This window comes from Tympanuchus pallidicinctus, unplaced genomic scaffold (genome assembly GCF_026119805.1).
Source record: "Tympanuchus pallidicinctus isolate F22 unplaced genomic scaffold, pur_lepc_1.0 scaffold4, whole genome shotgun sequence".
NCBI lineage: Eukaryota > Metazoa > Chordata > Aves > Galliformes > Phasianidae > Tympanuchus > Tympanuchus pallidicinctus.
In genome coordinates, this window is record NW_026294758.1 from 18,153,617 (window position 1) to 18,166,744 (window position 13,128).

General features: G+C 41.3%; 1 long non-coding RNA gene across 2 annotated transcripts in view; it reads right to left on the minus strand.

The window, feature by feature from the left end:
• Nucleotides 1-13,128, minus strand: part of LOC128089534 (uncharacterized) — a 67,505-nt gene that overhangs the window by 22,266 nt on the left and 32,111 nt on the right. For both annotated transcript variants that reach the window (XR_008210545.1, XR_008210544.1), the window contains one exon: nucleotides 1,673-1,998. This is a non-coding gene — a long non-coding RNA (uncharacterized LOC128089534). The remainder of the gene's footprint in view (nucleotides 1-1,672; nucleotides 1,999-13,128) is intronic.

Here is a 13,128-nt window from a genome sequence, read left to right on the forward strand (position 1 = left end):
AGTTTGATATTGATAGGACAAGAGGAAATGGATTTAAACCGGAAGAGATTAGATTTTAGAAAGAAATTGTTTACTCAGAGCATGGTGAGGCAATGGCACAGACAACTTAGAGAAGTTGTGGATGCCCCATCCCTGGATGAGTTGAAGGCCACACTGCATACGGCTCTGGGCAGCTTCATCCATCACAGCCACTATCCTTGGAAAGGAAAACAAATCATCTCCATTTCATCTCAGTCTCCTGCTTCCTGATATTTAATGTTTTTGGAAGATGTGCCTGTCCATGGCAGGAGGATTAGAAACAGGCAATCTTAAGGTCCCTTCCAACCTGAGCCACTCTATGATTCCAAGGTTTCCCTTGGGTAGTTTTGAAGCCTGAGCTGTGTAGGTCAGGGAGAATAAAAAATTATCAGTTGTTTCCGGTGGCCTGAAGAATGACCACTATGCATGCCTCCCACCACATTAATTTTTCTGGCTAACGGCACACAGCTGCACTAAAGCCAGCATCCCTACGTTCAGAGCTTTCTACCCTATACTGGAGCAAGCAAAATGGCTCCTGTTATTGATTAGGTGATAGCTAGAGTCCCTCACCTACAACTGAGTCAGTCTGGTAGGCAGCACCCATCAGGCTGGAGCGTGTATCCCAGCTCTCAACAAATTACCCATCTGCAGTCACAAACGTCAGGATTCCTGAGTTTCAACTGAGACATGCTTTGTGGTAGCTTTTTCTATTCCACAATCTGCAATGTCAACTGAAAGCTAAAGATGACAGCAATGTTGGGCTGAACAGCTCCGAGGTGTAATTGGGTTTGAAATGAAAATCAGTTCTGATGTAAAAGGATATCTCAGCTGTATGCCCCCCTATATTTAACATGCTCTCTCCCACCCTCTCCCAGCTCTCTTTCTCGTTGCCTTTCACTGAGCGTCTGAATCACAGCTCCATCTTCTTTATTGTGACTGGGCACTGGTTGCTTTGATCACGTTGAAACGTGGCATTGCGCTAATGATTACCAAAGCCCACCTTTGATGTTGGTTGTGAATGTGCTGCTTTGCCAGAAGAGAGGACTCAGATGCTTTTGTTTTCTGATTATTGTCTGTCATGTTTATGAACAACAGCGAGACAGGGGAAGAGAGCATGAACACTTAATGGAGTGAAAAATTAAGGGACTGCCTGGCCCCCAGCATCCGCTGCCGTATGGATTGTGAGGGGCAAGGCAGAGTGCTCCACTGTGTGCTGGATCATGGGGAGGGGGCTCTGCCCAGTGTGACGCGGTGAAGATGCTCCGACCCAGCAAGCACCACCTGCACACTGGTGTGCAAGCCCACTGAAATGGTCAAGTACAACAATTCCTCTGCAGCACCAACTGGCGTGGAGAGAACCAGCAGACCCCCAGCACTGCTTTGCCTGGCCGTGGTCCAGCCCCTTCCAAACTGTCTGTTTTGCTGTAATCTGTCTTGGCATTTAAACTATGCCTATTCCCTTGGTATCCAACTGCTTCACAGCATAGGCAAGTACACACCGTGGCTAGAACTGTTGCCAGTGAAAAACAGCATTGTGACAAGAGCACTCACTGCTTCCATGCACTTCAATAATTCTGATGGAAAAAGCTCCAGAAGGTGCCACTCAGTCCTTGAGCTCTGCCAAACCAACCAGAAGCATATCTGAATAGCTTACCTGATGTAGCTCTTTTCTTTGGGTACTGCTACTCGCTTGATCACACTTCCAGCTGAAGTCTGGCCTGATGCTCTGTTTTTTCCATGCCCACTGCTTCTGCAGCCTTGGTAAGTTTTTAAGTCACGGATGGTCTCGAGGAGAAGCACTGCCATGAATGGTGCTCGGTAACTGAAGAGCTCACATTCTCCACAGCATGGTCTGAGCCTTTCCTGCAGCGCTCATCAGCTGGAAAGGGATCAACTCCATATTTGTACCAAGACTCTTCTCCACCATCTTGCTGCTCCAGATTTCCTTAGGCTTCCGGGATCATTTGAGCCGCCACATCCCTGTAAGACAGTTTTTCAAGGTAAGCAAGATTCAGATTTTCTGTATCCTGTTCAGCTATTCACTGCCTTGCATGAAGGACTTTTATCACAGAATCCAGTGCAGTCAGGATGCAACAGCCTGTCACCTTTGAGAAAGCACAGCTGTGTCATACCAAAGTGCAGTGAGCCAACAGAACAACCAAATGAGAGACCTAGTCTGCTTGACAGCTCCATTCCACGCTGTAGTAAATCCTTTCAGTAATTTTGAATGCGCTTTGCCTCACTTGGTTATGTCATTTGCCTGAGCCCTGTCATATCACGCACACCAACTTTTAAATTTGTCATCTCAAATGACTTCTTTCAAAGCCATTTTGAACAAGGACAATACTGGTGCTCACACATGCCTATACATATTAATTTTTTGCTAAAGATCTCCTTAGAAAGACAGTGGGAACAATATTATTTTCTTTATCTATTATCTACTGAAAATGGAGTTGCAAATACACCACAAATTTAGTGATTTTTTTGCAATCTTGAAACTTATTCTCAAATCCCTTTATCAAAATGGAAAGCACAGCTACATGTTTTTCACTGTTCACAGGACTGTGTTCAGGCACTGCATCAAAATGCACAGTTATCTGCCATCGCTTGAGTCAGCACTGCACTGTGCCCTCCCCATGTCCTGGGGAGCCCAGTCAGTGCTGATCACACACGCTGATGCTCAGCTGCTGCAAGTGATGGGTGCATGCCTGGGCCGGGTTGGGCCACTCACTGCTGACACCGTGATGGTGTGGGCCAGGAGGCGACTGCGGGATGGGCTGTCTGGGCTTCATGCAGCTTCTTGACCGAGCACTGGAAATGTTTGCCCTACAGCTTTAAAAAAAGATGATTTTCTGACTCTCGTGCAGCCCAGTGCCACAAAACTTCCTGTCCAAGACTTACTTTTTACAGGATCATAGAATCACAGAATCATTACAAATGCAAGGTGCTGCACTTGCGTCGGGGCAATCCAGTTACTTACACAAACTGGGCGAAGATCTCCTTGAGAGCAGTGCTGCAGAGGAGGACTTGGGGGTCCTGGCAGATGAGAAGCTGGACATGAGCCAGCAGTGTCTGCCTGCAGCCCAGAAGGCCAACTGTGTTCTGGGCTGCATTAAAAAAATGAGTGTCCAGCATGGAGAGGGAGGTGATTGTCCCCCTCTACTCAGATCTTACAGGGCCTTATATATCTCATAGATGTTATGTGCAGTACTGTGTCCAGGCACGGGGCCACCAGTGCAGGAAGACGTGGAGGGAGAGCTGGAGCACCTCTCCTATGAGAAAAGGTTGAGGGAGCTGGGCTTGTTTAGCTTGGAGAAGAGAAGGCTGTGGGGAGACTTCATTGTGGCGTTCCAATTCTTGAAGGGAGCATAGAAACAGGAAGGGGAAGGGCTGTTTATCAGGATGGTGACATAGCAGGGGGTTGGAATGAGGTGATTACTGTGATCCTTTTCAACCCAGGCCATTTTATGATTCATTTGTACCATTTCAAATATTGTTTGTTTTTTTGTTTGTTTTTGTTTTTTTTTTTTGCCAAAAACGAAATCTGAAAACTTGGGTATTATTTTAGAAAGCCCTACTTACTGACCCAGTGTCATTTTGAATATTCAGGTTTATATTGCCACCATCTGGGGTTGGCAAGACCTAAAAATGCCATTAATAGGCTTCAGAAATACCTGGGGTGCTCAGAAGGACAATAGCCTGGGTTACTGTTCTTGCAGTTGCCACAGGCTTCACGTGCTCCAGATGACAGTGACTGATAGATTACACTGCCAGTACCTGTCTGTGTTAGGCTCAATATTAGACACAAAATGCCTCAGCTGCTTTTGCAAATTGGCTTCATGTACCTGTTCACAAGATGAACATCAACTCATCAACTTAAGATCACAGAACTTCAGTTCAAATATAACATATTAAGGTTTATTAACAAGTCCAAATACATGACTATATAAGCTATTTTGTCCTAATCAATAACTCCTTAGAAATATCAGAAAGTAGGAAGCAGAAGTTTAACAGAGCCCATGGCGTACAGCAAAGCTTTCAGAAGTGGAGCAACAAGGGCGCTGTGAAAGTTCCCACACTTGGAAAAAACCTTCCAACCACTGAATTGCTCTGCAGCACAACTGCACAAACTATGAACCAACCTTTCAAAGATTTCCCTTCTAGCTGTTAAGTTCCGCAGGTGACACACAGCCACTTTGTCTTGGCTGGAAGTGTCCCAACAGCTGTAGCAATTCATCTCTTTGCACCATTAGATTCAGGCTCAATATTAGACACAAAATGCCTCAGTTGCTTTTGCAAATTGGCTTCATATGCTTGTTCACAAGATGAATTCTCCCATCAACATGAGATCACAGAACTTCAGTTCAAATATAATACATAAAGTTTTATCAACTTCTATTAAGTTCAAATATATATCCTCTCTCTATAGAAGTATTTTCCCCTAATCAGTTACTCCTCAATAACTGCCACCTGTTCTCAGCTGGAAGTTTTCCTTTGGAGGATGCTGGAATGAGGTCCATCCCAATCTTTTGGCACTTAGCAGAAGACTGCAAATGAGGTCCTGCCTTCCCAGGTTTCATTCTCTCTTCCTCATGAGCCTTGTTCTTCAGTTCAGCCTTGGACATTTTGCGGGAGGTTGCAAAAGAAGGCTGTCATCTTCTGGCCTTAGTTTTCTATTCCTCCTCAGCCTCAGCATTTCATCCAGCCCAGGACATCTGGCTGGAGGCTGCCAAACACATCTGCCATTTTCTTGGCTTACTTTATCCTTGCGTCTCAGCCTCACAATTTCATCCAGCCTCGGATGTTTTGTGGGAGGCTCCCAGTTGAGGCAGGACTTTCCTGCCTTTCTTTTAGCATGGAGCACCAGGTCACGCATCCTTCAGGCTTAGCAGGACAGCACCCAACAGTCAGCAACCTTGGCCTGAAGCTTTTTTGTATCTGTTGTGCTCCAAGAATCCATGGCAATGGGTGGCATGGTCTCCTGTTATCACCACCTGCTAAGTGTGACCGTTCAGGCTCTGATCTGACTGCCTGCTGCTCCACTCCAAACTCCAACAGCTTCTCTAGGAGGAGCCAGTGGGTAACGGTGCTGCAAGGGTTCCCCAGGAGCAGGTAGACACAGCTATGCACTGCTCTCTCCTGAGTAAGAAACCATTCTCCAGCATGGCTCCAGCCAGCTCTCTCCACACTGGGCTGCAAACCTCATCACCAGGGCCCATGGGTTTCTCTCCGTCCTCTGTCTCAACTGTTGCCTGACACAATGGATTGAGTTTACATGCCAAGGTTTTGCAGCTGGACTGTCCGCTGTGAGAAGGGTTTGCTTAGGTAGAGACAGCGTCCAAAGGAAAGCAAAACATGTGCCATGATACCTTCACACCAAGAGGGGACCACGTATATGCAGGCTGCATGAAACAGAACCTTCAAAATGGTATTTCACAGCACTGCAACAGCACTTGGACGGAGCAAAGGGCTGTAAATACTGCAGCACTTTCATCTGGACCGGCACAGAACAAAACAGATGAAAATAAATCCAAAGCAACAATATTCCTCTGATCTCCATTGCAGAAACTAAAATTAGAAATGCACAAGTAGTTTTCTCTTCTTTGGTTTATAACAGGAATCCCTAAATGTCCGAATGAAAGAGAAAGTTCCCCTCTGCAGGGTTAATGCAAGGAATCTTTACATGGAACTAGAAAATGACCTACATACCCTGAACGGGGCAAATTTCCCACCAAGTTCACTTGAGATAGAAAGGATACAGATCTGGCTATATATGGATTCACATAAGAAATTTCCTAGAGAGTCCGTCAATCATTCAAAACTCTTGAGAACAAGAAATCACACTAAGATAGCACACCTCATGCTATACCTTTCCTGTTTCTATTGTTACCAGAACACTTGCCCCTTCCTTCCTTTCAGTTCCCTGCTCCATGTCCTAATAGCTATGCAACAACTGGGAAATGCAAACAGAAGTGGCCTCCAGTCAGCGTGCAGTAGACTTCAGAGATCCATATATTTTTCACACCAATTAGAGTAATTTGAGTTAATGATCAGAACAAGGGTACTGTTGTGGGTGTGCATTTCACTGATGTAGAAATACCATCATGTTTGCTTACCGAGTGATCTTTTTAAGTTCAGTTTCTGCAGAACCAAAACCCATAACCTTCTTGCTAACATGGATTACCTACTGTACCAAAGACAGAAAATTCAGCTACTGATAAAAAAGCAAATTGACTTTCTCTTCAGTTAATCTTAGAGTTCAGGTGAGAAACTCCCCAATGTAATAACCAGCTCAGAAAAGTCAATTTGTCCTTTTCATTTTGAACCACCAAATGGAAGCTCTGCTTCATTTTCATCTACATGCACTATTTCTCAAGGCACATAGAAAAGAGACTTTACCTTCTGAAGCAGACCTATACACATCACTTAAAACTTAAAGCAGAGTGTTTTGTTTCTGCTTTCTAGTTTCTTTCCCAAAACAGAGCTTAATCTCATTAGAACTTTCTATGTTTTTTATGGGATGGTAAACAAAATAAGAATCACATTGCTTTCACCACAGCAGATGCATAATACAAAGTGCTAACCAGTAACTATTTCCACATCAAAACATTATTATCTATATTTAAAACTCACTGAGCTACACATCGTAACTCTTACTTTTTTTTCTTCTCAATCACTGGCAAGAGGCCTTCTCAAGTCCTTCCCACTGCACGTTAACATACTATGCAACGTCCAGCCCAAGACAATTACTCTGGGGAAGCTTTTCTAAGGCCTTCCACAGTCACAGCAATTTGTCAGTTCGTCTTTCCTGCAGCTTTCCTCAGCTAAATAATTTTACTGCTTTGTGGTACTAAGTAATTATGGCTCATTTTATTTGCCAGTTTTTTCCTCCATTACAGGTATCTTCTGTTAGTTCTCTCACAGAGAAATCAAAGACACATGCTGAGTATCAGGACAAGAATGTCTCAGGCAGTGGTGGAGAATGTGATGTAGCATCACAGTAGACATTCTTGCCACATTCTGCAAAACAAATTATTAAGTTGCCAATTTCAATGGTGCAGATATATTCCTAAGATGTATCAAGTCATTACAGCTTTCTAACACAGAACATTCTTTTTGAGTGGGATTTAGTTTGAGAAGACACAAAGCCTTTACCATTCTACTCTGAGCTCAACCTTCTACTCAACAGCACAACCTTCTTCCAAAGAAAGGAAAGAACATTTGGGGATCCTTCCCTCAGTTCAGAGGGAAATATTTGCTGAAGTATATATACCACAGTTTCCATCACAGGATCAGAAGTGGGTAGTGTCAACTGTCAGGACATGCTTTAATCAAAGTTCAAAAAAACCCAGACATGCTGTACTTTAGATCCGACCGCACTATCCTTACTTCCTTTCCAAGACACGTGGCATATACTGCAGTACTCTTCTACACAGTCTGTTTTCAAAACACACATTTGTGATGGTCAAATGCGGAACATTTCATATTTGCTGACATCAGGATCAGTTATCTCCATGTACTGAGCAGCAGGTACCCAGCCCAGACACAAGGATGAACAGAAATATGCCAGTTGATATTGGTAGTAAAGGAGTGGTGAAAACAAGCTCTATTGTAACATTCCTGCAAAGCAAGGAGTGGATGAAAACATGAGAGCCCCCATTCAGCACCAAAACATACAACAGTCCTCTTCTGGGGCCATAAAGCACAACACTGAAATTAGTGATGATTCTTAACAGCCCTAAGAAAACAGCTACTAAAACCTTCAGTAATGCAAAGTGAGAAGCTTAAACACAATTCAACTGTTCTGTACCTGTAATGATTTGGTTATTTACAAGAACCATATTTCATACATAATGTTTAGCATTACTGAGTTTGTGCATGCCTCGTAAGACTAACAAGTTATAATTTATCAGTGTTCCTTCAGTTGCTCACAATGGCAGCTTGCATGCTTTCCTCCAGTAACACACGTGCTTTCCTCATGTCTTTTCTTGAGAACATTTTAGTGATGTATGAAGTCCTACACGGTCTGCTTGCCTTATCGAACATCATCAGAAGAATAAAAGACATCAGTGTCTTCTCAATTATTTTGTAGGTGAAGGTCTTTAGACTGAGGAAGAAGTGCTGAGGCACTGGCATACGGCAAGCACCTCCGTGACGCTGATGAGTTGTATCCACCCGATTAAACAAGTCATTGGTCACAAATACAGGACATATGATTGACTTAATAATGAAACTTCGCTTTCTTTCCTCTATCAAATAAAGCTTAATGTCAAATAGATCCCATCTTAAAAGACAGATCACGAAGATTTTTTTTTTTTTTAATTTTATTTTTTTATTTTTTTTACACTGGATTAACTTCTACTCAAGTATTTAAGAGTAACATTTATATTGTTTTTTTGTTGTTGTTGTTGTTCTTTAGCACCTGCAATTCATTTATGGAGATCATTTAGAACAGACTTTAGAAGCTAACTGCCCTGCAGATAGAAGAAAGAATTCCCAAACTTGTTTGGTAACATGAGCAATCTATAAAATCAAACAGTAGAAAGGTTTGTATTTTTGACTTAGTATACCAGGACCAATTTACAACACTGAAAACTGTAGTGAAGAAAAAGAACAGCATAATTGCAAACCATTTTTCTCTTATTAAAAAAGAAAAAGAAAAAAAAAAGCAATTCGCTATGAATTTCAGCATTAGGAAAGGCAGCTATTCTATTTTGCAAAATAAAAGAGCATATTATGATAGCCTACCTTAATGACTAAACAATGCTTCTTTTACAAAGAAAGAAAGAAATTATATAAACACCATGCACAGTTTGTCACTGTAAGACTTGTCAAGGACAGACACCAGACAGTAACTTGCATCTAACTGTATTTTAAAAGTCTATTGAAATCTATCCATCTCCATGGCAACTCAAAGCATGTATTCCTCTCATATGATGGGATAAAGACTTTTTGTGAGTTCTGTTTTCATAGTTAACCTTTTGTTATATATCCCGTAATGTTTGGTTTCTTAATAAATATGTGAATCTATATGCAGACATAAATGAGAAGTGATACATGCTACACGTACTGCTGCTTGCTATACTGTCCCTTAAATCAAACTTAAACCATAAATCCTGTGCTCTTCAAAGGCAAGTACATTTCAATCCTATTACTGTAGCTTTTCAAATATTAATGATGTAAGGCCTGCTTACAAACTAATTTTATTTTCCTCAAAATATGGGACTACTTCAATCCGTCAGAGCTCTCAGACTTCAACAAATCAATCTAAGGAACCAACAGAACTAATTTTCTTAAAACTAGAGAATCAAAAGAGTAATTACAGGAATCCTTTGTAAACTCAAAATACGAAGCACTTCAATGGAACTTCAGCAAGTTGATGCTAGAGAAGAGACATATTGAAATTGACTGCATTTTATGGCAGTGACCTAATAATTAATAAATGCAGACCCGAGGTCTGTTCCACCAAAGACGAACTGCAGAACTCATGGCATTCACTAAAGATCTTTAACAAAAACTGCACATAGTGAAGTAAATGCAATTCTCAGTTGAACAAAGCATGAGAAGGACTTCACACAACTTTCCAAAAGTTGGTTCCAGAGTTCTTAAGCTCAGAGTTCTTAAGCACAAACCTCTACGATTTAAGGTACAAAAATGTCTAAGATATTAAGTAGAGTGACACAAAACACTCCATGACACTTCATCTTCAGCTTCCCCTTCCATGGACCAAACATACCAAATTATGCAGTTATCCACGCTGCACACTCTGAACTGTTCATTGTGCTCCAAATCATTCTGCACATACCTTTCACAACTCAATTGAGAAAACGTTCAAATATTTTCCAGTACTCAAATGGCAAATCAGCTAAAAGCCTTTGATTAGGATTGCTAAGCAATTAGATCTTTTACTCAGCACACTCTCTGACAAACTGAAGAAGCAGATGCAACCCAAAGTGGAAATAGTTACTCTTTGCTTCTTTCATGTTCAGCACAGCACTTCTAAGACCATCAGCTGTCACTTACACTCACGGCCAAATTTCTGAACACTCGTCCTTCACTGTAACTAAGAAAAATACAAAACACTTCCATAATGCTACTGAATCATAGAACACAGGACTAGAGATGACTTTGAGTTTTCTGTTAACATCAACCTGCACCAGTCAAGTTGCTATGACTCTTTCCAAACATCCTTTTCATAACACTTGAACAACCATGCTAAAGGAGTTTCCTGTCTGCAGGCAACCTCGAAACTGGCTCAGAAAGAAGAAAGGCAATCACATATGGTACCTTTCCAGGAGCTCACCTGCCAATAACAGTGTGTGTGAAGTATCATCAGCACTGTGTTTCCACCCTGTACATTCACAGGAGTGAAGTAAGGAAAACCAGCAAACAACTGAAACTGAGATACATTTACAAAAGAAACACCTCTTTTCAGTGATTACAGAGCTAAAATGAAGTCAAAACCTCCCAGATGAGAACTGACAGTTCTGAAGTAGTATTCAGACACTGCATGTGTCTGTGCTTGGGTTTTTTTTTTTTCTTTTTCTTTTTTTTTTTTTTGTGGTGCTGTGTTTTTGTTGTTGTTTTGTTTGTTTTAAATATCACTTCTATGGTTTCATCAGTTTTGAGTAAAAGCCACCATACTAATTAAAAAGTCTCAAAATATATCAATACTAGATTAAAAACTACACCAGTGATAGAACAAAAAAAGTACTTTGTAAAGGACAGTGTACAAAAAAAGGACTTCTGTTCTACAATGTAAGTTTTGAACCAATGCCCCTCTGCAGTAGTCAGCGAAGCCTTACAACACCCAGACCAGCCCCAACTGCACCACGTCCTTTTGTCCACTTTTACATTAGATAGGAGCTTCAGAAGGTTTAGAAGCAATCAACAAGAATTGTCTTTCAAACTCAGCTGGCAAAGGATTCCACCTATTCCCAGTGGATTAAATCTTATTCCACATTCTTTCCCCTGCTCTCTTTTCTGCAGAGACGTAGCAAATTGCATTTTGTATAATCACTGGATATCAAGATGTACAATCAGTGGATATTAAGATGTTATAATCACAAAAGAACAAAAGAGTTAGGCAAAGTAGACTAAGATACTAAGGAGAATAAATAGAAGGCTTACCCGTATGTTAGGCTCACCTATAGAAAGCACCAGAAGAAGCAATCTCCAGACAAGACCCTTCCCCACTGGTAGCCAGCTCTTCAATAGGTCTAGGAGGGGTGCAGCCAGGCTCCAGCCCTTCCGGCAGCACAGGTGAATTGCCTTCAGCCGTGCTCCTCTGGCTGACTCATGGCTCACCTCAGGTGATCAATCAGAGGTTCAGGCTGTGACTCAGCACTTCCCATACACACTTATTGATCTGACCAAACTCTAAATTGGGCTGTTACATTTGGTCTCTCTTCTGTAATCTGCTATTTCAACAGAAATCATCCCCACATCACATCTTGTAACTTTGTGGAATTATTTTTTTTTACTGCTAGAATAGCTGCTGTGCTCCACCTGTGAGTTGCAGGGATATCTTAAGCTGACTTCAGAACTCTCAAGAGTCTTGTTTGACCTAATTAACTAAAGCTGACGAAGAACTCGCAGATCCTTTATTTAGAAGTAGTATAGAATAACAAATCTTACCAACGGGGTAAGAGAAAGTTATCCACCTTCTTGATATTATTTTTCTCTCTATGGAAGTCATACACTGGTCTGGGCAACCGCCTGACAGCTACACACGTGCATGTCACCACTACAAATGCAATTGTGCATCTCTATCCGGCTCAGTGCCTCCAGAAGTCTCCCCTGAAGACTTTGTTTTGTTTCCTTTTTCTGCCCTGTCTTGCCTCTTTGGAGTACTCACAAGAATAAGCTTAGCTTTTCACAGCAGTGCAAATAAGAACGCTATTTTTACTTTCCCTCCTAGTACATAAGAAGTGCAATATCAGAGAAGGGAATTTCTGGTAACTTATATGCCTTTGTGATACTAAAAAGGTACAAGCAGAATCTTCCTTTAAATTTCTTAGGCTTCCCAGAGAAAGGAAAATGTTACATTATCCAAATCAATCTTAAAGAAGAACACAGAGTATATGTGCCACGCTAAAGAATAACACGAGAGAAAAACAGTGTCACAGACTTATTGACAATAAACATACACCTGTATGCTCACGTGCATTTTGGCTGCCACGGTCATCAGAAACTCCACCCATGTTATAAGCAACACAGTAAACACAGGTTACACAGCATGCAGTTAAAACATTCAGTTCCTGTTAACTCCTTCCCAAAAATTTCACAGCATTGGAAATAGGAAAATCCCAAGTCAGTAGGTTATACAGCATGGTGACCTTAAGGACACAAAGTAGTTACTAACACCGACTGATCCTATGCTCATCTGCAAAGCCTGTAGACAGATCAGAAGGAACACTTCTTTATTTTCCAGTACCAGGATACCACATCTGCACACAGACTACTTATTCAAATGGAAATAAGAAATGTTCTTTATTATCTCAAAACCAAAAAAGCATTTACTCTTCTAGAAATATTAAATATTTACTATTATCTGTTACAGATTACTTCAAGTACTTTTAGATGGGTATACAGTTTTTTAACCAGATAACCAGCACTGTTACAAAAAACATTCAACACAAACTACTAAAAACCTTGAATAAATTTTCTCCTGGCTTTCATACCAGTATTATTTGTATCTCTACACCTTTCCAGATGGAGAGAAACCTCCTGTATTTTCAGAAATCATATTGCTTTCTTAGCACTTAGAGAGAGAGATGTTTTGAGTAGTTGGACTACGACACTACAAAGCACAGAGAACACCACCATACATTATCTTAATTCAGATTTTCTTAAGCACAACCTTCCCTTAAGAACTCACTGCACTTAAATGCCTTTTTCTCTACAGTCTCAGCTTCTAGTTCTAAAAACAGGATTATTTAGTTTTCACATTGTCAGCAGAAACTGTAAGACTACTGCAAAACTGCGTGGTACTCAGGCCCATCTTTCCAATATATATATTTTATAGTCTACAAATCAGAAGTACTGCAGAGCTCCTAACTGATAGTTATTCGAGCTTCCCCAGAGTTTCTTCCTGGTAAGAGCATGGGC